We start from the raw sequence: 21,641 nt of genomic DNA, 5'->3' as shown, positions 1-21,641 counted from the left end.
CACAAGTCCATGGAACCAGATGGGATCCACCCTAGGGTGCTGAGAGAGCTGGAGCTGAGCTGGACAAGCCACTCTCCATCATTTATCAACAGTCCTGGCTCACTGCAGAGGTCCCCTGTGCTAGTTTGAAGCAGGCTAGAACGTTTTGGTGAGAAAAAGTAGATAATTGGCTGTGAAAAGGAAAACAATTGTGATGTCTCCTTCCCTCACAGTCTCGCTGAGAGGTATGGGAACAAGAAAGTAAACATTAGATAACACTTTCGCCATTTTTTACTCACTCTGCTTCTGGCTTTGGACTGAGCCACATCTCCCTAACCTCACTGCCACTAACCTTGCTCCTTAACCTCTTGGCTGAACCTCTATTCTTCCTTAGGACTGGGGTAAGGTTGAGAGGGCAGGGGGAAGGTGCAGGGGTGGTTGAGAGCCCCTCCTGGGGACTCAGGTTTCTGGGAGGGGAGTTGTGCTTCTGTATTGTTTTTACCTTGTATATTTTTGTATATAACTGTATAGACTGTAAATAGCTGCTTGTATATTGTGCTAGCTGTAAATAAATAGCTTCATTTATATTCCCAGAGTCCGTCTGAGTTAGCTGGGGTACCTTCTAAAGTGTGGGGGGGGCAGGTAACAGCCAAACCACCACATATTTTATTTGGCTTCCCCAACGTGAGACAAATTCATTTGAGTGACTGTTAATTAACTCTGGGAATCAGAATGAAGCTAATCAAGCCTGTATTGTACTTGGTGGGGCTATTGTGGCCTGTTTGCTGTTTTCTTGTGTACAATTGGATAAAAGATCAAATTGGTTATTTCTTGCTTCATGTAGTTTTTAAGAAGGTCAAAGCTAAAGTTACAAGCATTTTCTGGTCCTGGGGTGATTTCATTCTTGGTTATGCTGGTTTTAATGTCACCAAAAATCTTACCAGTAACATTACAGGGGTATTTGTCAATAATATTACAAGCAATCAAAATACTGCTTTAACTACAGCCCTAATGAGGGTAATTCATCCCAGAACTGAGATGCCAGACATTTGTTCAGGTTATTGCTCATGTAAAACTGTGTTACTTCTCTCATGTGTCAATTTATGTCTTATGGGTTTGATTTTCATATTAATTCTGGCATTATGTGTGAAAAATTCGAATGCAGTGGCTTTAAAAACTAGAAAAATTTGTCTCAAAAGCAAACGGAAAAGCATCTCAACAATTACCTTCACCCCAGATAAATTCAGGGGCACAGCCAGGGATAGTTTTGCAACCAAAAGTATAACAAACTACTAGTGGAAATCAAAATAATTCGGGAACACCATCTCTTTCCCAGCAAAATTCAGAATCACAACAAGGAGCACCATCTCCTTCACAACAGGGTGCTACTATTACAGTTACTATACCTCCCTCTTCAGATTCTGGGAAAACTGCCAATGTTCCTAACAAGAACGACAACAAAGATAATGTGTCAGGTTTGGCAGGCATCCCAGGAGTACAGGCTCAAAATCAGAATGTTCCTAATAACACTGATGACACCAGCTCAGCCAGTTCGAATCCCCAGCCAGCAGACCAGAACCCTGTTAGTTCTAAGGCAGATCTGAACTCACAGACCCCAGGTCAGACCCCAAATGATTCAAACCCTCCAGTAGACACGTCAAAGTCTGTTGCTGTGCAGCCCTTTTTGGCACCTGCTAAGGCAAAAGCCAAGACACAGCTTTTGACAAAGTGTGACTCAAAGGAGGATGTAAGAGAGGGGACCTCTGGTGAGCAAGAGGAGGAAGAGGAGATCCCAATACTCAAATGAGAAGAGTGCTGTGAGGTTGGCTGCCAAGAAAGAGGATGGTTCCAATGAGTTTAAGAGTGCTATGAGGAAGGTTCTGTTTCTAGGCCAGGGACAACCAGATCAACAAGAGGAAGAGGAGGAGGATGACATCCAGGACTCCAATGATCCACTCAGAGAGGTCAGGGAAGTTAGAAAGGAATACTCAAGGGAATCAGGTGAACCAATCCTAAGCTGGCTAGTGAGATGCTGTAGCATTGGTGCTAATGCCCTGCAGGTAGGAGACAAGTCTGCCAAGCAGCTAGGACCACTCACCAAGGAGAGTGGAGTGGACAAACACCTGGCAAGTCCTCTTGGTAAGGTTAGCTTGTGGACACACCTCTTGTTGGCTGTGGCTATGAGATATCCTTCCCGAGATGATCTGCCATGGGCTGCCAAGAAGTGGATCACCATTGAGCAGGGAATTAAGCTTCTGAAGGAGTTTGCTGTGAAGGAAGTGCTTTATGGAGATCATGGCACACATGAGCCTGATGACATTCCTCTTAGAACAGGTCTCATGAAGAAGCTTATTAAGCTTGCTCCTTCATCCTATGCTAACATCTTGGCCTGCAAGTTTCTATCAAGGAGTGATAATGGAAGGTCTATCACTGTTGGTGAATTCACTGACCAGCTCAGGCAGGTAGAGGACAGCTTGTCACATTCTGCCCTAGTCTCTGCCATACAAACTATGACCACAGAGATGAAAAATACTATGAAAGAACTGAAGGAGGACCTTAAAACCTCAATTACCAATCTGGTAAAGGATACCGTTCCTGCATCATCTGAATGGGTGCATGTTTCTGCAGTCAGGAACAGACGTCCACCTCCTGCAAGGCAATTCCAGCCCAGGAGGAGACAAATTCCACCCAGACATCAGCAATCACGCGCATCACTGTGGATACTTCTGCGTGACACATACAGTGAGAAAATGAACAAATGGGATGGTAAATCTACTTCAGCTCTTTCAAAGAGGGTCAGGGAACTGCAGAGTGGCAGAAACAGAGGCAGCAATGCCAGAAAAGTAGCTGTCACTTCTTCAGCTCCTGAGAGCAACTGCAATTGTTCCAACAATTGCAATTTCTCTCACAACAACACCAATCACTGTGTACACCCCACATGCCATGTTCAGCATTAGGGGTGCCCTGCTTCCAGCCAGGAGGAGGAAAGGGATAGTGGAGAAAACCGAATCTATTGGAATGTATTCATTAGGTGGCCTGGCAGTTCAAAAGTTCGGAAATACAGGGCTTTAGTTGACACAGGTGCTCAGTGTACTTTGTTGCCATCAAACTGTAAGGGGACAGAGTCCATATCTATTTTTGGAATCACTGGTGGATCTCAAGAGTTAACTAAGTTGCAGGCTGAAATAAGTTTAACTGGTAAGGAGTGGAAGAAACATACTATTGTAACTGGTCCTGATGCGCCTTGCATTCTGGGAATTGACTTTTTGAGACAAGGTTGTTTCAAAGATCCTAAGGGTCACAAATGGGCTTTTGGAATAGCATCTGTAGAGATTGAGGATGGTAAATTGAAATTGTCTACTAGACCTGAACTTTCAGATGAATCTGCAGTTGTGGGACATCATGACATAGAGGACCTGGAAGTGCCAATTGCAACTCAAACTGTTCACCACAGGCAGTACAGAACTAACCGTGACTGTTTGTTGCCCATTCATCAGCTGATTCGTCAACTGGAGAGTCAGGCTGTCATTGAGAAAGCTCATTCACCTTTCAACAGTCCCATCTGGCCTGTGCGTAAACCTACGGGCGACTGGAGACTTACAGTTGACTTTCGTGCCCTCAACGAGGTGACGCCACCCATGAGCGCAGCTGTGCCGGATATGCTGGAGCTCCAGTACGAGCTGGAATTGAAGAAGGCTAAATGGTATGGAACCGTAGACATTGCTAATGCTTTCTTCTCTATTCCCATAGCAAAGGAGTGCAGGCCTCAGTTTGCATTCACCTGGAGAGGAATCCAGTACCAGTTCAACCGTTTGCCTCAGGGGTGGAAACACAGCTCAACCATTTGTCATTCAGTCATCCACAATGCACTGGAGAAAGGTAAAGCTCCAGAGCACATCCAGTACATCGACAACATTATTGTGTGGGGCCAAACTACTGAGGAAGTCTTCGAGAAAGGTAACAAAATCATTGACATTCTGTTGCAAGCAGGTTTTGCCATTAAGAGAGAAAAGGTCAAAGGACCTGCCAGAGAGATTCAGTTTCTGGGAGTGCGGTGGCAGGATGGTCGCTGTTACATTCCTCAGGATGTGATCAACAAAGTCTCCACCATGGCAATTCCCACAAATAAGAAGGACACTCTCTCTTTCTTGGGTGCAGTGAGATTTTGGAGAATACACATTCCTGGTTTCAGTCAGATTGTCAAACCTCTGCATGATGTGACTCGTAAGAGAAACAATTTCGAGTGGGGACTTGAACAACAAGCAGCCTTTGATCAAATTAAACGAGAAATAGTCCATGCAGTGGGCTTGGGACCTGTGAGATCTGGTCCAGACATTAAAAACATTCTGTACACGGCTGCCAGTGACAATGGTCCAACTTGGAGTCTTTGGCAGAGAGCTCCAAATGAGACACGTGGTTGTCCACTTGGTTTCTGGGGACGTGGCTACAGAGGTTCAGAGACAAATTACACCGCAACAGAGAAAGAGATTCTAGCAGCCTATGAGGGAGTGAAAGCAGCTTCTGAAGTGATTGGAACTGAGTCACAATTGTTTTTAGCTCCTAGACTGCCAGTTCTTAACTGGATGTTCAAAGGCAAAGGTTCATCACCGCATCATGCCACAGATGCAACCTGGTCTAAATGGATGGCCTTGATAACCCAACGAGCACGAATGGGTAATCTTGACCGACCTGGTCTGGTGGAGGTGATCACCAACTGGCCAGAAGGCACAGACTGTACCAAACCTCCAGAGGAGAAAATAACTCATGCTGAGGAAGCTCCTCCCTATGGTGATCTCTCTGATCAGGAAAAGAACTATGCTTTGTTCACAGACGGTTCCTGTCGTCTTGTTGGGAACAAGCGAATATGGAAGTCAGCGGTTTGGAGTCCAACCAGGAGAGTTACCGAAACAAAAGATGGCGAAGGAGAATCCAGTCAGTTCGCTGAGGTAAAAGCTGTTCAACTTGCTCTTGATGTGGCTGAACGTGAAAATTGGCCTATCCTTTACCTCTACACTGACTCGTGGATGGTAGCCAATGCTCTGCAGGGTTGGCTAAAGGACTGGAAGAAGAATGGTTGTCAGAGGAAAGGAAAGCCTATTTGGTGTGCTGATCTATGGCAGGACATTGATGCACGGCTGGAGAAAATTCCAGTGAAGGTGCGGCACGTAGATGCACACATGCCTAAGAGCAGAGCTACTGAGGAACATCAACATAACCAGAAGGCAGACCAAGCTGCTAAGATTGCTCAAGTTGATACCAACTCTGAACTTGACATTGACCTTGATTGGAAACACCGAGGTGAGCTGTTCTTAGCTTGGTGGGCCCATGACTCATCTGGACATCAAGGCAGAGATGGAACATACCGATGGGCTCGTGATAGGTCAATTGACTTGTCCATGGACGCTATCATCCAAGTCATCTATGACTGTGACATTTGTGCTGCTATTAAGCAGGCTAAGCGAATCAAGCCCTTATGGTATGGTGAGAGATGGTCAAAGTACAAGTATGGTGAAGCCTGGCAGATTGACTACATCACTTTACCTCGATCTCGTTCTGGCAAGCAGTATGTGCTAACGATGGTAGAAGCCAGCACTGGATGGTTGGAAACCTATCCAGTTCCACATGCAACTGCACATAACACCATTGTTGGTTTGGAGAGACAAATCATGTGGAGACATGGAACTCCAGAGAGAATCGAGTCAGACAATGGTACTCATTTCAAGAACAATCTTGTAAAAAACTGGGCCAAAGAGCACGGTATTGAATGGATCTATCACATACCCTACTATGCACCAGCTTCAGGGAAGATTGAACGCTACAATGGTTTGCTGAAAACCACCCTAAAAGCCATGGGGGGTGGAACTCTGAAAAACTGGGACAAACATTTAGCACAAGCTACCTGGTTAGTAAATAGTAGAGGTTCAGTAAACAGAGCAGGACCTGCACAATCAGACTTGGTCCAAACAGTAGACGGTGATAAAGTTCCTGTTTTACGTGAGAAGAATCTGTTAGGGAAAACTGTTTGGGTATTCTCTCCTTCGGGCGAAGGGAAACCTGTCCGAGGGGTGGTTTCTGCTGAAGGTCCTGGTCATACATACTGGGTAATGCAGGAGAGTGGTGAAATCCAGTGTATTCCACAGAGAAATTTAACCTTAGCTGAGAGAGTTTAAATTCAGAGTGTCTAATATAAGTTGTTAGGAGTTTTCTGTTCTAGGTAACATCCGCGCCCAACACTGAGAGAATCTACGATAGAATCTACAGTACGTGAGCACGAACCCAACGTCACCTGGGAGTCCCTGTTCTGAGCTTTTGAATCACCTACATCTGATTGAAGTGTGAACTGAACTTGTATATATTGTTTTAGTGTAAATATTGGTTTAGATTAGATTGGATAATTCTCAGTGATACTCTGAGCGAAGTAGACAGGGGTGGATTGTGCTAGTTTGAAGCAAGCTGGAATGTTTTGGTAAAAGAACTTGATAACAGGCAGTGGAATGAAAAACAATTGATGTCAACTTCTCTCACAGTCTCGCTGAGAACTCTGGGAAGAAGAAGTAAACTTTCTCCATTTTGTCTTTTTCTTCTGCCTTTGCCTTCAGACCTAGTCACATCTCATTAACCTTGCTCCCTAACCTCTTGGCCGCACCTCTCTTCTTCCTGAGAACTGGGGTAAGGTTGAGAGGGCCGGAGGAGGTGTTGGGGTGGTTTGAAAGCCCCTCCTGGGGACCCAGGTTTCTGGGAGGGGAGTTGTGCTTTTGTATTGTTTATCCTTTGTATATTTCTGTATACAGTTGTATATAACTGTATATATTGTAAATAGCTGCTTGTAAATTCTGCTAGCTGTAAATAAATTGCTTCATCTATATTCCCAGGGTCCGTCTGAGTTAGCTGGGGCAAATTCAAAAGTGTGGGGGGGCGGGTAAGAGCCCAAACCATCACAGTGCCACAGAGAAATCTAACCTTAGCTGAGAGAGTCTAAATTCAGAGTGTATCATACAAGCTGTTAGGAGTTTTCTGTTCTAGGTACCATTGGCATCCAACACTGAAAGAATCTATGAGAGAATCTACAGTACATGAGCATGAACCCAGTGTCACCTGGGAGTCCCTGTTCTCGTCTCACTTGTGAGGAGACAAACTGTTCTGAACTTTTGAATCACCTACATCTGAGACAACCGGATTGAAGTGTGAACTGAACTTGTGATATTCATTAGTGTAAATATTGGTTTAGATTGGATCAGATAATTCTCAGTGATACTCTGAGAGAAGTAGACAGGGTGGATTGTGCTAGTTTGAAGCAGGCTAGAATGTTTTGGTGAGAAAAAGTAGATAATTGGCTGTGAAAAGGAAAACAATTGTGATGTCTCCTTCCCTCACAGTCTCGCTGAGAGGTATGGGAAGAAAAAAGTAAACATTAGATAACACTTTCGCCATTTTTTACTCACTCTGCTTCTGGCTTCGGACTGAGCCACATCTCCCTAACCTCACTGCCACTAACCTTGCTCCTTAACCTCTTGGCTGAACCTCTATTCTTCCTTAGGACTGGGGTAAGGTTGAGAGGGGCAGGGGTGGTTGAGAGCCCCTCCTGGGGACTCAGGTTTCTGGGAGGGGAGTTGTGCTTCTGTATAGTTTTTACCTTGTATATTTTTGTATATAACTGTATAGACTGTAAATAGCTGCTTGTATATTGTGCTAGCTGTAAATAAATAGCTTCATTTATATTCCCAGAGTCCGTCTGAGTTAGCTGGGGTACCTTCTAAAGTGTGGGGGGGCAGGTAAAAGCCAAACCACCACATCCCCAAAGACTGGAAGCTGGCCAAGGTGATGTCCATCCACAAAAAGGGTCGTAAGGAGGAGCCAGAAGACTACAGACCTGTCAGCCTGCCCTCAGTGCCAGGCAAGGTGATGGAACAGGTCATCTTGGGTGCCATCACAAAGCACCTACAGGATGGCCAAGGGATCGGGGCCAGCCAGCATGGGTTTAAGAAGGACAGGTCCTGTCTCACCAACCTGATCTTCTTTTATGATCAGGTTCCTGCCTGGTGAATGTGGGGCAGGCTGTGGATGGAGTCTACTTGGACTGAAGCAAAGCCTTTGACACTGTCTGCCACAGGAAGTTCCTGGCCAAGCTGGCAGCTTATGGTTTGGACAGATTCACTCTGTGCTGGATCAAGAACTGGCTGGATGGCAGAGCCCAGAGAGTGGTGGTGATTGGTGCCACATGCAGTTGGCAGCTGTCACTAGTGGTGTTCCCCAAGGATCAGTGCTGGGCCCAGTCCTGTTCAACATCTTTATTGATGATCTGGAGGAGGGGATTGAGTCCAGCATCAGTAAGTTTGCATATGACAGTTGGAAGGTAGGAGAGCCCTGCAGAGGGACCTGGACAGGCTGCATGGGTGGGCAGAGGCCAATGAGATGAGATTGAACAAGGCCAAGTGCAGGGTTCTGCACTTTGGCCACAACATCCCCAAGCAGTGCTACAGGCTGGGGACAGAGTGGCTGGAAAGCAGCCAGGAAGAAAGGGACCTGGGGGTACTGATAGATAGTAGGCTGAAGCTGAGCCAACAGTGTGCCCAGGTGGCCAAGAGAGCCAATGGCATCCTGGCCTGTATCAGGAACAGTGTGGCCGGCAGGACAAGGGAGGTTATTCTGCCCCTGTGCTCACCACTGCTCAGGCCACACCTTGAGTGCTGTGTCCAGTTCTGAGCCCCTCAATTCAAGAGAGATGTTGAGGTGCTGGAAGGTGTCCAGCGAAGGGTGACAAAGCTGGTGAGGGGCCTGGAACACAGAGCCTATGAGGAGAGGCTGAGGGAGCTGGGGGTGTTTAGCCTGGAGAAGAGGAGGCTCAGGGGAGACCTCATTGCTGTCTACAACTACCTGAAGGGAGGCTGTAGCCAGGTGGGGTTGGTCTCCTCTCCCAGACAACCAGCAACAGAACAAGGGAACACAGTCTCAAGCTGTGCTGGGGGAAGTACAGGCTGGATGTTAGGAGGAAGTTCTTGCCAGAGAGAGTGATTGGCATTGGAATGGGCTGCCCAGGGAGGTGGTGGAGGCACTGTGCCTGGAGGTGTGCAAGAAAAGCCTGGATGAGGCACTTAGTGCCATGGTCTGGTTGACTGGATAGGGCTGGGGGATAGGTTGGACTGGATGATCTTGGAGGTCTCTTCCAACCTGGTTGATTCTATGATTCTATGACAGAGCTACAGCCCTGCATGGACACCCCCAAGGATTGCCAAAGATACTCAGCTCAGCGTGCAAACATTTCTCTCCCTCCTGGAGAACAGGGTGGTCCCTGCAAACAATGATTTTGTGCTGCTACTGACTATGGTTTCTGACACTGCACAGCCCAAAGAGAAAGCTTCAGTGCACCAATGCAGATCTGTGTTGGAGTGAGGTCAGTAGCCTGTACAAAAGTGTGTTGAAATGTGGGCTGGTTTGAGTCAGACCAAAGCGGGTCACGCCAGACCAGAGGACTAACCTGGCTGCTTTCCCAACACAGGAGTGGAGGAAAAGCAACTCACAAAGAAAGTGAGGTAAGAAGAGAGTTTACCAATCAAAATCAGGTAACCACAGTACAGAACACAGTCACCTTAGCCTGTCTGCAGAAGGAGCACGGCACAAAGCAGAACTACTGAAATTCCATTTTCTCTCCCACGTTCTGGTAACTAATGTTCCATTTCCTTTACCTGCTGTCTTTTGAAAAGCTGTTTTCTATCATGCTGAAAACTCGACGAGCAATAAAGCTGTGTGAGCTGACAAACAGCAGATGGCACTCCTAGCAGAAATCACACCTCGGAAAGAGCATTTCATGGGAGAACTCGAAAAGGGAGACAGGTTTTATTAAGGTCTTGCATATTTGGGACACCTAACTCAAGCATGCAGCATAAGAATCTCCGTAGATCCTAGCCTGGAGACAAGAACTGTTCAAACATCATGAAGTACATTTATAATAAGCTATAGAAATCTGCCTGTCCATAGACTGTAACCAAATCAGAATGCAGCTTCTGGGAGAAAAATAAGACACCACCATAGTGAATTGCAGTGAGAAATGGGATCCACATAAAAGGCAGAGTCTGCATAAAAGTTGGTAAAAAATCTGTAAAATGCAGCATGAGCAGGTTTGCATCAGCATAGCAGAGTGGATATGCTGCAAAAGTAAGAGTAGTCCTAACCAGTTTCCTAGCTTTGGATTATGCTGCCTGACATGCATCAGATTTTGCAAAAGCTGTTGTTAGTAAAAGAGAATGAACTGACAGGAAGGAAAGCAGATCTGTACCTTGCACAGCAAAGCAGGACTAGGCAACCTGTGTATTGAAGAGACTGCCACACTGCTGTCACAAGTACAGGAGCAAAGTTATTGGAGGATTAGATAAAGAAGTGCAGTGGGAGCCTGGCTACTTAATGCCCACAAGTCAACGTGGCACTGAACTTGAGTCAGCACCTCAAAAAGAAAGCAGAGCAATCTAGACTAGAAGTGTCCCCATGTGATAAAGTGACTTCAACATTGGCTACAGAAGCTAAACTCAAAGCAAAACAAGAGGAACCCACCAAAGTGCCCCAGCTGTCCTGACACAAGCTGCTGAGCCCTCGGGAGAGAAGGATGAGCACAACTGCAGTTGCTGGTTTGTTTTCCACTCAAGCAAGCATTGCAAGCTGGAAGGATGTTACAGTTTTGGGGAGAAGCCAAAAACATGCACAGGAAGCAGCAACCCTCAAGGCCACAGGAAGGCCAGGCAGCGCTTACGGTGAGGTTTTTCTTTGCTCCTCTATTCCCACCCACCACTGTGCACAGCTGGGTGACATTCCCATGTCTCTGGCCCTCACTACTCTACTGTCTCATGCTCTAACAGAGGAGCACTGAGCAAGGTTCGGTTTTGCAGAGCACAGCACCACTTTTGCTGGCAGGAGGGCCCTGTTTGGGTAAGACTCTCCCAGCAGAGCAGGAAGGGTGAATTCCTCCTGCCTACCTGCCAGGCAGGTAGTGCACGCACCTGCACTGACCAGTGTAGGCATGAGCACACAGAAACATATCCAGCCCTGGCCACACCAATGTGCATCTGGGCGGCAGTTTTCACTTGCTGATCCCTTCCTGGCAAGTTACATGGGATTCTGGTTCCTGTCCATTGTAGGTACCTCTGTTAGGAGAATAAGTGGTTAAAAATTTGTCTACCTCTGAGCTGAGTCGGTAAAAGCTTGAGTTTGCCCCTGAATTTCTCCTGCATTTAGGGAACAGTAAGGATAGTTCCTGGCTAGACTGGCTATTCTGATTAGTGAGGATGCTCAAATGTACTTCACAAGACCAAACAACATTTTAACACAGGAAGGCATTTCAAGAAACAGAGCTCTAATACTCCAGTCCTGACTAGCTTGCACCCTCCTACCTTGACTTGCTCTGAAATGTCTTCATCAGTATGTCTGAACTCAGTGCACTGATGCACTTAAGGAGCTGTCCAATCAGTATGGGGAAATTACAGATCTCAGATACCATAATTACAGATCTCAGATACCATAATTACAGATTAAATGATGATTAATAGGAGTTTACTGTGTTTGTCATAACACAATTAACTCTACTTTCTAAGCTTTTTATTAGAAAAAAATATTTGCTGTATTATGTTAGGTGTTTACTGATCTATCAGCTCTGTTTGCTATAGGTAGAACATCTTCCACTGACATAAGCACTGCTTCCAGCATTACTCGTCTTGCCCCTTACTTTGGTGATGCATTACAATATATCAAAGTTAAGGTGGGATTCAGCACAGTCCACTTAGACATCTTGAGCTTAGTCAGAGGTGGTCAGCTCTGACAGACAGCCAAGTCGTTATGGCTGAGCATTTCTCTTCAGTGACTGCAGGGAGCTGGTGCAGAGGAGTTGATGTTTCTAGAGAAGTACCCATGATACTGCTGATTGCCCCAGCACAGTTCATGCAGCACCACCAGATCTCTAATGCTAGGATTACTGTGAATAGGTTGTTAATCAAGTATGCCTGTTCTATTTCTTTGCTAGAGAGAAGTACTTTGTATGATCAATTGTATGCAAAACATTTCCCGTTTAAAATGAGCAGCTGTGATAATTGGGTAGTGATTACTGGCAACATTTAATACCTTTCCCTTCTCTCCGCACCCTCTGTTTTCACTCAGCTTTGAAGTACTGACACTTTTTGTCTCTTGCCTTTACCCACAGCCAACATGCATTAGCAATGGGTTGAGTACCTAATTAACAAGTCACAACTTGCACTTACACCTCTCTCCTATTAATGGTCAATGTCATATAACAAGTGAAATTCTAAGGGCCAATGAAATACAGTGGGTGTGAGCTGGCAATGCAGCCTGTGTCCAGCTGCCTGCAAGGTGGGATCAGGAAAAAGCAGAGAGCCATTGACTCTGGCCTGGATAGTCTCAAGTGATACAGAAGGCCTGACCTGGCAGAGGCAAAGAGTAGCGAATCATCTCAGGCTCTCTCTCTCTAGAATTTAGTTTTGTCTCATGGTTTAGAAGCCTGAAGCTTCTTTAGAAGCTCTTGGAAGTCTGGTTTAGGTGGTGCCCATTTCTTTCTAGTACCTGCAAAGGAAGCCTGAATTGACTCCAGCACTTAAAAGCCCAGCATGAGAGTCTGGAAGCAGCGGTGGACAGCAGGATAGTCAGAGCAGGGGTGGGAGATCAGTCAGAGGTCTCCCAGGTACATGTTCCAAAGTACTGTCTGTCTAGAAAATAATGGGTAATCATTGTTACAACCTTTCCAAACATCCTGTTTAATGATGTTCTGATTCCTTTAAGTTAGCAAAATGTCAGCATTCATTCAGTGGAGTGATGGGAATTAGGCTCACACTGAGTGTTCTGGAGCAGCCCCATGCAATTAGAGAAGTCCTCAGTTCTCAAACCTTGGCACTATCAGCTGGAGTCTATAACAATAAATACTGAAAAAAATCTTGCAGGTCTCATCAAAGCTATTCCTGCTCAGTTCAGCACTGTGTTGTGCTCTGCAGAGCACCCACTGGTGCTTTGCTTAGTTCTGTGAAGGAAGTTTCTTCCTTGCCATTTACATCAGGCTCATAACAGGGAAAGGCACTGTCGTTGTGGCAACTTTATTTTCCTTTTAGCCCTTGCTCAAGTCCCAGGCATTGTTGCTGAGAAAATAAGGACCATCTCATGACTAGAAGTCTTTGAAACCAAGTAGGATGAGGCCTTGAGAAATCTGGTCTAATAGGAGCTGTAGAATTTGGAACTAGAGGATCCTTAAGCTCTATCCCAAACCATTCTATGATTGTATGATGGCTGCAGGGCAGTGCTGGCAGTCCTCCATGGCTCACTCCAGCTCTCTGCTGGAGTATCAAGCCTATCCCCGGTGTGGTTCACATTTACCATTTGATAGAATACATGACATAGTGACGGTCTGCTGGCTCCAGGGCAGAGGATGTGCTTTGCTCTGGAAATCTTGGCTTGCATTCAAGCAGGTGCATAAACATAGATGGTTGAAGAATCCAGGAGTACAATGCTGGAGATTCCTAGGTTTGTGCTGCCACCTACATGGAGGCGACGTTTGGTCACTATCATAGCTGAAGGAGGGAAGGAAGAGGCCAGGCAGCTGTGTCACTCGTGGTACACGCACCAGGGTAACGCTGAGCCGGCAGTCACAGGACACAGCTCAGAGCCGCTGTCACCCAAAGTTTCCCCAGGACGATCCAGACTGAACGGCACTGTTGAAGTGCTCCCTTCATGTGCCCGGTGTCGCCTTGCGGCCGAGGACGAGACTTGCAGTATCCTTCACAAATTCGAACCCGGCTGTGGGGTTCCTCCTTCCAGGCAACCCCCAAACGCGCCCGGCACCTCCCGAGTCCCGCTCTCCGCACTCAGCCGAGCCTCGGGAAGGCGGCGCTGGTCCGAGAGCTCTGCTCGCTTCCTTCGCCAGCGCCCACCGAGCCGGAGTGATGCTGCCTTAGGCCCCGGCTCCACGTCCTGCCCCCAGCCCCACTCCGCGCCCCTCTCCCGCACTGACACCGGCCTCCAGCGGCGCGTCCCGGCGTGGCGTTCGACTTGTCCCCGGCACCGCCGGGGCACGGTCCAGCCGCGGCCGCCGTGTCGAGGTGCTCGCGGGGAAGCCCCGAGAGCCACTCCGTGCCCGGCGGGGCCAAGGTACCGGCAACGCGGACAGCTCGTTGGGTTTCTGCCGTGCCGTAGGACCCAACTTCAGCCAGGGCCTCGCAGTCGTCGCCGGCCCAGTCAGGCTAAATGGGGGAGGAACCCCGAGCCGTCGGTGCGGAGGCAGCGCCCGGCGCCTCCCCGGCATCGCCTCCGCATCGCCCGGCATCGCCTCCGCATCGCCCGGCATCGCCCCGGCATTGCCCCGGCATTGCCCCGGCATTGCCCCGGCATCGCCCCAGCAGCCAGCACTCACCTGCCGTCCCCGCTGCCGCCCGGCTGTGCCAGCGCCCGCCCTAGATACCGGCAGCCAGGGCTGGGCTCTCCTGCGCCACCACCGCGCGTTCCGCTCGGTACCGCTTCACTTCGCCGTCCCGCTCCGCGATGGGGGCTGGGCCGGGGCCGCGAGGGTCCGCAGGCGGGAGCCAGAGTGCGGAGCTCTCGGGGTGGGGTTTGCCCCCTCCCCCTGGGTGCTCCTAGCACCGGCCCGCGCCGCGCCAGCCTTGGTCCCTGGAGCAGCGAAACATTGCTCCGGCCAGCCGCAGTGCCAAGGCCCCTCGCGTTGTTCCAGGGGATTTGCACAAACCTAACTCATGGAGATAGCGGCGATGCCCTGGAAGGTTGCAAGAGGCACCACCTATGGCCGGGAGGTGCAGGCTCAGAGCTTCGAGGCACGGCCCAGACCAGGCTGCTGCCTGGGGCTCGCAGCCCCTCCAGCAGCGCAGACCTCTGGGACACCCAGAGCTTTCATCCCAGATCCTTGGGGTGATTAGTTAGTGTAGTTAGTGGGTTCTAACTGTTTTCAATCGCTAATGAGAAATAGAAGCTAGAGTTTGGGGGGAGAAGCAATGACTTTTTTCATGCTAGACAAAACATTTATATAAAGGCAAATAAAGTGGAGCCGAAGTCTCAAAAGAGCATGAAAGTCACAGCCCCTATGCAGAATCACTTGGCCTTAAATGGATTTCAGATCAGCCATTGCCAACCAGCTGTCTCCATTTCCCTCAGGCAGATAATTTACATATTGGTTTACTTTCAAAAAAGCAGATAATCTCATGATTTCTGAAGACTTACTACTGCTGATAGGCAGGCTCTGCTGTCTGCACCATGCTGTCTCTGTGTAGCTGGTTGAAATCCATTAGCACTCGAAAGGGTTTGTGACTCAGCCTGATCCTGAGCTCAGGTTCTGAAGAAACATCACACACACACTCAGCGTTTTAAAGGATCCCAACCTCCAGTACCTCACATGGGGACAGGAATAGCAGCATTTCATTTATTCTACAGTACGATTTAGCATTTAGAATATGTTTTTAAACCCAAAGAGGCTGGGTGTCAAGTCACAAAGCCACAGCCTCACGTAAGACTGAGAAGGAAATGGCTTTGCAAAATGCCCATCATGGTGTGACTTGTGCCAAAATGATTACAGTAATTCCCGGCAGCATTGCTTTGTGTCCAGGCTCGGAGAGCACATGTGGTGAATCTTCCGAGCCTCCAGTATTTCCTAGAAATTGACTGGGGCAAGTGTAGCTACGATAGATGTTCTTTGAAGGTCTAGAGAAGATACTTCCCAGTTTATTTTCCTTCCAAACACTGTAGATGTTGTTTCGTGGGTGGAAGTGTGTGTGGTGTGATACAATGTGCAAGGAAAGAGGTAAGCAGTTTTCTGCCTTCAGCTGAGCAATGAATTCCACCTTTGGGGCAAGAGATACTTGAGGGAATCTTGCAGAGCTTTGCAGCAGAAAATTCAGGGTGATCTGAGGTCTGTGGCCACCCAAGGCAGCCATGCCAGCGGAATTAAGAATTCACCTCCATAGGCAGAGGCCAGTTTCTTTACAGCACAGGAGGAACTTTTGCTGTAAAGTCACCGTTGTGCCATGCCAGGGCTTCACAGGTGCTGGATATTCTTCAGAAATATTAATTCCATGCATGAAAATGAAGTTTCTAGTGCATTTCTTTAGGCTGAATGGAAGAGAATTTTAGGATGCAAATTTGTCTATTTAAATAGATAAGTAAGTTCTTCTCTCTCTAGCTTTTCTCATCCAGTCTCTTTCCCAATAACAGCTACAGTTCATTTCACTCATGCTTTGTAAGGTCAGAATCAGTGTTGTAGTTAATATCCTGTGCTACGTGTCCTGCTTAGAAAAATAATGCAACCCTTCTTTCTTGAGACAGGTTAACCTTCCCTCTTTTTTAGTTTTTCTCTTTTTTTTTTTTTGGAGGGGAGGAGAAACAGGGATGGGTGCACAGACAGAATTTGTGCTCATGCCCAGAGCTGGTGTGAATGTGCAACAGAAAGAGGGGGAGATACACAGATAAAGGAGGGTTTGGAACAAGTCTTCTCTTTGGTTTAACACTAGGAAAAGAACCCACAGTGGGATCGGCAAGGGTGATGGTGTGGCAAGGAGCGTGGTGATGATGCTCTGTCTGTGGACTGATTCAGTTGTAGCTGTACATCAGTGCTGCTCAGGTACATTTGCACTTGGTACTGTCTGAGGCAAGTCCTTTGGAGAAGATCTGGGCTTCACATGCAGCTCTTAGGGAATTTCTTCTTCACATCACATTGTTTGACTTTCACTTGGCTGATTCCATTTTCTATTTTCAAATTGATCCCATCTCAGCAGTCCTACTCTAATTCTGTTTCCTGCCATGTGTGAAGACTTAAGAATTTCACACTACTGATTCTTACAGCTTAATAATTTTCTCAGCAGTCTGAACCCAGGTTATGATGCGGCTTGAGCCTTGGGGCCCAAGGACATGGGAGGGGTGAAGGGCACAGATATGTTAAAACTGAGCCACCAAAAACTTAGAGATAAGTCTCAGGAGTTTTATTTTGGCAAGCAAGAGGCAGCGCTGGCTGCAGGGCAGTTTAGCTGCGCAGCTGCGCGCTGTACGCAGGCGGCTGCAGTTCTGTTTCCCGCTCACATACACATTCACAGAGCAGCTCAATGCATATTCAAACCCTTCCCGAGGAGGTTGTGGCTTTTCCTGGAACTGCTGCACATGCCTGCTAATCCTCCTGGGGGTCTCTCTGGTGGTCGTGAGGCTGAAGTAATGAGTCTTCCTCGAGTGTCTTTGTGACTCGGTCGTGTGCTTCACGGTTTCTTATCTGCCCTGCTCGTGGCGCTTTCCGTTACTGCCCGTCCCTAGCCTTGCTCAGTGAGCTCTGGCACACCCCTGCTTTGTTCACGTCCCACACTGACAGTCAGGTAAACATGTCTGGACAGACGCTCAAGCCCATTTTGTGACATCTTTTCCTTGTGTGTTAACTATTCCCCTTTCTTCCCAGATTTTTCCAAAGGTATGTACTACTCCAAAGGCAAAATGGAGTCCGTGTATATTGTTCCCACTTTTCCTTCTAGAAGTTCCAATGCTCTACATAAAGCATACAATTCACAAGCCTGAGCCAACCACCCAGGGCTCAGGGGTCCTGATTCCTTAACCTCTAAGTCCATTCCCACAATCTCATATCTCAGTTTTCGTTGTACTTCTATCGCTCTTGAAGATCCATCTATAAATAATTTTTCCCCTTCTCTGATCTCATAATCCTTTACATCAGGCCTCACCTTCACCTCCCAGTTCTGTCACTTTAAGACAATCATGCTAACTTTGAACTTGGTTCCCCAAATTGGGAGTTCCCCCAGTTGAGCTGGGTTTCGGACCCCCATAACACCTAATTCTAATTGAGGGGAATCTATGAGCATTGCCTCATATTTAAGCATTCTGCTACCTGTTAACCACTTTTCTGCTTTTTGTTGTAGAATTCCCCTTTCATTATGCAGGGTAAATACCTTGAGAGGGGGATTAAAAGTTATCTTTCTGACCTCTTCTACTAACAAAGCTGTGGCCACTATAGACTGTACACAGGCAGGCCACCCTCTGCTGACAGGGGATAATCATTTGGAACAGGATGCTACTGGTTTCTTCCTTCCAGCCCAGCCCTGGACCCACACTCCATATGCCCTTTTATTCACTCACATTTACAAATAGAAGGAAAGGTTTCTAACCTTTTTTCTCCTTTCTCCAGACAGTGTCCCAAGTATTTTACTTCCTGCTTTGCATACTGGAGTTTTCCTTTAGATACTTTGAGTCCATTCTGGGCTAAATAGTTCAACAGTTTCTGTTTTCGTTGACTATTGATTCATATTTCTCAGCAAGCAATAAATCACCCTCATATTGCAATAATTTTATCTCTGGATTTAAATCTACCTTTTCCAATATCTTTTCCAGAGCTTGTCCAAATAAGTTAGGTGACTCTGTGGACCCTTGGGGTAGCAGAGTGCTCCTCAGCTGCTGCTTCCTCCTGGTTTCTGGATCCTCCCATTCAAAAGCAAAATAACCTCGGGATGCTTTGTCTAATGGGCAGGCCCAAAATGCATCCTTCAGATCTATAGCACTGTACCATTGGTATTCCGGAGACAAGCAGCTCACCAGGGTATATGGATTAGGGACTACAGGGAGCTTTGTCTGTGTTCTCTGGTTCACTGCTCTCAGGCCTTGTACAAGCCTGTATGTTCCATCTGGCTTGCTTCTTCACAGGTAAAATGGGGGCATTATGGGGGGACATACAGGGTTCAGTAAGCCCTGTTTCAGGAGCCAGTCTATCTCTGGCTCCAGTCCCTTCCCAAGAGGTTATGTTCTATTTCAGGTAGCCATAACAGGTCATCCAATTCTATTCTTTTAGCAGTTTCAATTTCTACATTTTCTAATATGGGGACCTTAAAAGGTTCCCTTTTCTGCCCCTGTTGTGGTTAAGGTTCTCTTTCCCTTCTCAATTCCCTTAGGAATGCTCTTAACAGTTGTTCTTTCTGCTCCTGTGTCAATTAAAAACTCCACTTCTAACCTCTGGGGACCTACTAACAATTTTATCAAGGGCTCTCGATGTCCCGGGGTCCCCAGGAGGCAGAGCCCCTGGCACCCCTACTCTTCCTTGGATCATTTTTCATCCTGTGTCTTTTTGGACAATATTGAACGGTAACACACAGGAGGTTCTCCTTCTTTCGAGTCCTGATTCTCCAGAGGCCCCTTGGGCCCCTTTTAGCTCTTTAGTTGTAGCTTGTACTTCCCTACTGCTGCTACAGAGATCTTAGCCTTTGCTTTCTGTTCTTCTGCACGTCCCTTCTGGGCTTCTCCCAAAGGATCCTCCAGCCCCTGCCTCGCCAGGCTTCTAGTCGCTCTAATTTCCTTCTAATGTCCCCCCCCAGTATTGGCCACAAACTGTGTTCTCAAGAGGGTCACTCCAGCAGGTGAAACTGGATCTTTGCCAGAGTACATCTATAAACTTTTTCTTAATCTTTCTAACCAATCTGTGGGGGATTCTTTTGGCCTTACTGTTCCCCAGAGGCTTTGTTTATTTTCTGTCCGCGGGGAACGCTTCCTTTACGGCCAGCGCCGCGGCCAGAGCGGGGGGGGCCTGGCGCGGCTGAGGCAAGGGGGAAGGGGCAGGGCCGAGGCGGACACCGCGGCAAAGAGAGGGAACCACATACGGGGGTGGTGAGTTGTCTAAGGGCTCCCACTCCTCTTTCTCCCCTCTGTCCCCTACTTAACTTCTCTTTCCGCTGATTGCTTCCAGAGGTCAGCATATCCAACCCCCTTCGGGCTGAGTGGTTCCTTGTTGCTCAAACACTGCCAGGGCTTGACAAGCCCAGTCCCCAAAGGACCCAAACATATTCGTTCCTCTGGCCACATTATCATACAACAATAGACTGCTCTTTTGTTTTCTCTTCTCGGGACCCACGGATCATCCAGTCCAACCTATCCCCCAGCCCTATCCAGTCAACCAGACCATGGCACTAAGTGCCTCATCCAGGCATTGCTTGCACACCTCCAGGCACAGTGCCTCATCCACCACCTCCCTGGGCAGCCCATTCCAATGCCAATCACTCTCTCTATGCAGAACTTCCTCCTAACATCCAGCCTGTACTTCCCCTGGCACAACTTGAGGCTGTGTCCCCTTGTTCTGTTGCTGGTTGTCTGGGAGAAGAGCCCAACCCCACCTGGCTACAGCCTCCCTTCAGGTAGTTGTAGACAGCAATGAAGTCACCCCTGAGCCTCCTCTTCTCCAGGCTGCACAACCCCAGCTCCCTCAGCCTCTCCTCATAGGCTCTGTGTTCCAGGCCTCTCACCAGCTTTGTCACCCTTCGCTGGACACCTTCCAGCACCTCAACATCTCTCTTGAATTGAGGGGCCCAGAACTGGACACAGCACTCAAGGTGTGGCCTGAGCAGTGCTGAGTACAGGGGCACAAGAACCTCCCTTGTCCTACTGGCCACACTGTTCCTGATGCAGGCCAGGATGCCATTGGCTCTCTTGGCCACCTGGGCACACTGCTGGCTCATCTTCAGCCTACTATCTAGCAGTACCCCCAGGTCCCTTTCTTCCTGGCTGCTCTCCAGCCACTCAGTCCCCAGCCTGTAGCACTGCTTGGAGTTGTTGTGGCCAAAGTGCAGAACCCTGCACTTGGCCTTGTTCAATCTCATCCCATTGGCCTCTGCCCACCCATGCAGCCTGTCCAGTTCCCTCTGCAGAGCTCTCCTGCCTTCTAGCAGATCAAGACCTGCTCTGATGCTGGACTCAATCCCCTCCTCCAGATCATCAATAAAGATATTGAACAGGACTGGGCCCAGCACTGATCCTTGGGACACACCACCGGTGACAGCTGCCAACTGCATGTGGCACCAATCACCCCCACTCTCTGGGCTCTGCCATCCAGCCAGTTCCTGACCCAGCACACAGTGAATCTCTCCAAGCCATGAGCTGCCAGCTTGGCCAGGAGCTTCCTGTGGCAGACAGTGTCAAAGGCTTTGCTCAAGTCCAGGTAGACTCCATCCACAGCCTGCCCCACATTCACCAGGCGGGTAACCTGATCATAAAAGGAGATCAGGTTGGTGAGACAGGACCTGTCCTTCCTAAACCCATGCTGGCTGGGCCTGATCCCTTGGCCATCCTGTAGGTGCTTTGTGATGGCACCCAAGATGACCTGTTCCATCACCTTGCCTGGCACTGAGGGCAGGCTGACAGGTCTGTAGTCTTCTGGCTCCTCCTTACGACCCTTCTTGTGGATGGATATCACATTGGCCAGCTTCCAGTCTTCAGGGACCTCTGCAGTGAGCCAGGACTGCTGATAAATGATGGAGAGTGGCTTGTCCAGCTCAGCTCCAGCTCTCTCAGCACCCTAGGGTGGATCCCATCCGGTCCCATGGAATTGTGAGGATTCAAGTGTCTCAGCAGGTCCCTTACTGCTTCCTCATGGATTAGAGGAGGACTATACTGGTCCCTGACTCCATCCACCACTTCAGGAGTCCAGCTGTGCTGGAGACAACCTGTCCCACTAGTGAAGATTGAGGCAAAGAAAGTGTTAAGCACCTCTGCCTTTTCCTCATCCTTTGTCACTCTGTTCCCCTCTCTATCTAACAAGGACTGGAGCTTGTCCTTGGCCCTTCTCTGCCATTCAGATATTTAAAGAAACACTTTTTATTTTCCTTGACAGCCGTGGCCAGCCTGAGCTCCAAGTTGGCTTTTGCCTCTCT

General features: G+C 48.2%; 1 protein-coding gene across 5 annotated transcripts in view; it reads right to left on the bottom strand.

Annotated features, from left to right (window-relative positions):
• The window catches only part of HTR1D (5-hydroxytryptamine receptor 1D), a 121,974-nt gene that overhangs the window by 15,891 nt on the left and 84,442 nt on the right, over positions 1-21,641 (bottom strand). For 4 of the 5 annotated variants that reach the window (XM_064172602.1, XM_064172604.1, XM_064172605.1 and 1 more), the window contains exon 1: positions 14,372-14,532. The exons of the other annotated variant lie outside the window; for it this stretch is intronic. The gene's annotated coding sequence lies outside the window, so the exon portion shown is untranslated. Of the gene's footprint in view, positions 1-14,371; positions 14,533-21,641 lie in introns of those variants that run through there. 5 annotated transcript variants of the gene reach the window in all.

This window comes from Pogoniulus pusillus, chromosome 37, assembly GCF_015220805.1.
Source record: "Pogoniulus pusillus isolate bPogPus1 chromosome 37, bPogPus1.pri, whole genome shotgun sequence".
In the NCBI taxonomy this organism is placed as follows: Eukaryota; Metazoa; Chordata; class Aves; order Piciformes; family Lybiidae; genus Pogoniulus; species Pogoniulus pusillus.
The sequence above is the reverse complement of the archived record's forward strand: the minus strand, read 5'-3'. Positions and strand labels throughout refer to the sequence as shown.